The following is a 5,027-nucleotide window of genomic DNA, read 5'->3' on the forward strand; positions in this document are numbered from 1 at the left end:
ATAAGCTTTGTTTTCTAACTCCAAGGTAGATGGCAGGCTTCCCCAAAGAATAACCTATAGGGTGACATCCCTAAAGGTGTCTTGTATGCTTTCCTGTAAGGCCCATAAGCATCATCCAATTTTTTGGACCAATCTCCTCAGTTCGGGCAAACTACCTTCTCAAGTATTCCTTCGGTCTCCTTGTTTGCCAATTCAGCTTGCCCATTCGTCTGCAGATGGTGAGCTGTAGCAACCTTGTGTTTCACTGCATGTTTACCTAATAACCATTTCAACCACTTGTTCACAAAATGGGACCTTTCATCACTGATGATGGCTCTTGGGGTTCCAAACCTTGTGAACACATGTTTCTGTAAAAACTTCATTACAACCTTAGCATCATTTGTCAGATATGCCTCTGCCTCAACCCACTTAGACATATAGTCTACTACTATTAATATGTACTTGTGACCAAAAGACGGAGGGAAAGGACCGAGAAATTCAATACCCTAAACATCGAATAATTCTACCTCAATGATATTTGTTTGAGGCATCTCATTTCTGTTGGTGATAGTTTCGACCCTTTGACATCAATCACAACTCTTTACGTAAGCATATGTATCTTTGAATAGTGTTGGCCAAAAGAATTTGGCTTGTAATACCTTGGCTGTAGTATGTGTATATCTGAAGTGTCCCCCACTCGAAGCTGAGTGACAATGGTATAAAATCTTATGTACTTCATCTTCTGCCACGCATCTCCTGATCATTTGATTTGCACACTTTTTAAACAAATATGGTTCCTCCCAGAAATAGTACTTCAGATCGTGAAAAAACTTTTTCTTTTGATGATACGTCTTATCAATCGGCATCAAACCACAAGCTAAAAAGTTAGCAATATCAACAAACCAAAGGGTATTATGGACATGATTTACCTTTAGTATGTGTACATCTGGAAACGTGTCTCGAACTGGTATAAGAAGAGAGTTCCCTTCTTGCAGCTCCAATCTGGATAAGTGGTCTCCTACTTGGTTTTCCACTCCCTTTCGATCTTGAATTTCTAGATCGAACTCTTGAAGTACAAGTACCCATCGTATCAGTCTCGGCTTAGTGTCTTTCTTGGCAAGTAAATACTTAATTACCGAGTGGCCCGTATAAATAGTCGCTTTGGTAACTACAAGATAAGATTGAAACTTGTCAAAAGTAAACACAATAGCAAGTAACTCTTTTTCTATTACCGTGTAATTCATTTGAGCTCCTGTCAAAGTCCAACTCACATAGTAGATGGGATGAAAAAATTTGTTCCTTCGCTGACCCATGACAGCTCCGATCACGAAGTCACTTCCGTCACACATTAACTCAAATGGAAAATCCCAGTCTAGTGTGACTATTATAGGTGCTGAAACTAACCGACTCTTCAAATCGTTGAAAACTCTTAAGCACTCCTCATCAAATTTAAACTCCATGTCCTTCTCCAATAATTTTCATAAAGGTTTAACAACTTTGGAGAAGTCCTTGATGAATCTTCGATAGAAATCGGCGTGGCCCAAAAAGCTCCTAATAGCCTTTACAGATATTGGAGGTGGGAGTTTCTCAATAACATCTACCTTTGCTTTATCTACCTCAATTCCATGTCTTGTTATCCGATGCCTTAGAACAATACCTTCTTGTACCATGAAATGGAACTTTTCCAAGTCAAGTAAAAGGTTTGTTTCTTTGCATCGCCTTAGTACATTGGCTAGATTGTCTAGGCAATCATCATATGTATCTCCGAATACTGAAATATCATCCATAAAAACTTCCAAATATTTCTCAACCATACCAGTAAAAATAGACATCATACATCTTTGAAATGTAGCAGGAGCATTACATAAACCAAATGGTATGCGCCTAAATGCAAATGTACCGTACGAGCAGGTGAATGTTGTCTTGTGCTGATCTCCCAGTGCTACTGTAATCTAATTATACCCTGAGTATCCATCGATAAAATAGTAATAGTCTCCCCCTGCGAGTCTATCCAGCATCTGGTCCAAAAACGACACAGGAAAGTGATCTTTCCTAGTTGCCTTGTTCAGCTTTCAGTAATCGATGCAAATTATCCATCTCGTGATACCTTATTTCTTTGGCATGCACTGGACCGAACTTACCCATGAACTATCTGAGATGGGGTAAATTATACCCACATCTAACCACTTGATGATTTCTTTCTTGACTGCATCCTTCATGATGGGGTTCAGTCTTTGTTGTCCATCAATCGTCCCTTTTTCGCCATCTTCTAAGATAATCTTGTGCATGCATACAGATGGAATAATTCTATGAATATCAACTATGGTCCATCTGATAGCCTTTTTGAATTTTTTCAACACCAGGATGAGTTTCTCTTCTTGCTTAGTAGTTAATTTTACTGAAACAATCACAGGCAAAGTATAAAAGTTACCTAAATAAACATATTTCAAATGTGAGGGAGGTACCTTTAGTTCTAATTTAGTGGCTCCTCGATTAATGCTTTTGGTTGGAAATAATCCCTTTTCTCTAACTCCAAAGATTCAAAATGGGATTGCGGATTAAATCCCCTGTGATTAGCTTCTAACAAAGCTAAGTCTTCATCCTCCTCTTCATCATTTGGAGAATCTAATGTCAAAATTTGTTCCAATGGGTCCTTAACATAATTGAGTTCCTTCTCCAAAATTAAATCCTCTAAATCAGACACTGCAGAATAGTCACCAATTGTATCAGGAAATCTCATGGACTTAAAAACGTTAAATGTTACCTGATCATCCTGAACACGCATAGTAAGCTCGCCCTTATGCACATCAATAAGGGTCCTTCCGGTTGCTAAGAATGGTCTTCCTAGGATGATTGACACCTCTTTGTCTGCTTCAAATTCTAGAATCACAAAGTCAGTAGGAAAGATATATTTTTCTAGACGTACCAATACGCCCTCGATTTTTCCTTCTGGATGTGCTAAGGATCAATCTGCTAATTGAACTGTAACCATAGTAGGTCTAACTTCACCTATCCCCAACTTCCTAAATATTGACATGGGCATCAAGTTGATACTCGCACCCAAGTCACACAATGCCTTACCACAATATGTTGCTCCAATATTGCAAGGTATGGTAAAACATCCAGGATCCTTCAATTTTGGGGGTAGTTTATCTTGAAGATATGCACTGCATTCCTTCGTTAGGGCTACTGTCTCAAATTCTACATCTAGGAACTTCTTGAATTAAATTTCCTGCTTGTTCTTCTGAAGTCTTTGAGGGTAGGGTGGTGGAGGTTTCTTTATTGGAACTGGTTGATTCGTTTTCTGTGGCAATTCTGCATCTAACGAAGTTATTACTTGATTAGAATTAGCTGGTTCAGAATTTACCTTGTTGAATTTTGCAGATTCAATTTATGGTGAAATTGGAATTTCAACACTGGGTTGAACTTCCTCTGATTCTTGAGCGTCAGCTGGCTCCTTCTTAACTTCGACGGAATTTGGGTCTAAAGCCTTTCTGCTCCTCAATGTTAATGCTTTACAATGCTTCTTCCCTGGATTCCTCGGATTCTCCGTATCACTAGGTAAAGCACCTTGTGGTCGGTTTCTGAGTTCAGTTGCAAGCTATCCCACTTGATTCTGCAAATTATTTAGAGAGACATTATTTTTCGCCATGTATGCCTTTAATAGATTCACTAGGCTATTAGATGGTTAAGCTTGGGTTGGTTTCTAAGCTTGTTGGAAAAAACTAGGTGGCTAGGTCGATCTAAGTTGGACATAATTGTTACTGGTTCTTACCCCTTGGTTACTCCAAGAAATATTCGGATGATTTCGCCATGATGGGTTATAGAAATTGGATTGTAGCCCTTACCTTCCTCGATTTTGGTTCTGGTTACCCATGTAATATACAGATTCTGGGTTCAATGGACATTCTTCGAACAAATGTCCTTCCCCACAATAAACACGGGCTACATTTTCAAATTGGTACAATGGCTGTGCTGCAAAACTATTACACCCATTAGTATTAAGATTTTTTAACATTTAGGATATTATGATACTTGATGTGAGAGAAGTAAGAGTGTCATCTCCATGTATTCCAGCGCCTCATCTTTCGACGCTACTCGGTTGGTTGGCCATTGATAATTGTTACTGGCAATCCTCTCAATGATTTCATTAGCCTCATTATAAGACTTAGAAAGGAGAGCATCATTAGCAGAAGCATCAAATACCATCCTCGTGTGAGCATTGAGACCATTATAAAATGTCTCAAGTTATATACAATGTGGGATTTTGTGATGAGGGCACTTCTGTAATAATTCTTTGTACCTTTCCTATGCCTCATACAATGACTTATCATCCATTTGTTGGAAAGCAGTGTTCTTGTTCCTCAACTTAGCATTCTTGCTAGGCGGGAAATACTTCATAAGGAATTTTTTTGCTAACTCTTGCCATGTTGAAATTGAGTTTGGTGGTAATAAGTTCAACCAAGCTCGAGCTCTATCTCTTAGTGAATATGGGAACAACTTCAATCGTAATGCATTTTCGGGTACTCCGGCTAACTTGAAAGAATCGCTCACCTCCATAAATAGTCTTAAGTGTAGGTGACGATCTTCGGTAGGCATTCCACTAAATTGGCCCACTGCCTGAAGCATCTAGAACATGACTGGCTTCAACTCGAATTGTTGTGCCTTAATTTCGGGACTCCTAATACCCAAATTAAGATCATGAAATACTGGCTTTCTTGTCCCAAAGCTCTATCCCTATCATCAGCAATAAGGATAGGATTTTGAGTAAGGTTTGCTACGTTTCCTTGATTCGGATTTTTGAAGTTCATCCATTCAGTCCTTCTCTGATTTTCTTGTCTTCTTCACTGTCGAAAAGTTCGTTCAATCTCAGTGTTTACAGGGAGTAAATCGATGATTCGGTCAATACCCATAAACACCTGATATAATCACAAAAAATCTAACTAAGTTAAAATTTGAACAGAAAAATAAACCAAAATTAAAAAATAACAACTTCACAAATAATGACTTTTTTTAAAAATACAGTCCCCGGCAACGGCGCGAAAAAC

At 38.6% G+C, this 5,027-nt stretch overlaps 1 non-coding gene across 1 annotated transcript; it reads left to right on the forward strand.

The window, feature by feature from the left end:
• The first annotated feature begins 4,243 nt into the window (after positions 1-4,243).
• Positions 4,244-4,350, forward strand: LOC128042131 (small nucleolar RNA R71). The gene has a single exon (XR_008197337.1). It is a non-coding gene; the product is annotated as a small nucleolar RNA R71 (small nucleolar RNA).
• The last annotated feature ends 677 nt before the right edge of the window (positions 4,351-5,027 follow it).

The sequence above is a fragment of the Gossypium raimondii genome, chromosome 6 (assembly GCF_025698545.1).
Source record: "Gossypium raimondii isolate GPD5lz chromosome 6, ASM2569854v1, whole genome shotgun sequence".
NCBI classification, from domain to species: Eukaryota; Viridiplantae; Streptophyta; class Magnoliopsida; order Malvales; family Malvaceae; genus Gossypium; species Gossypium raimondii.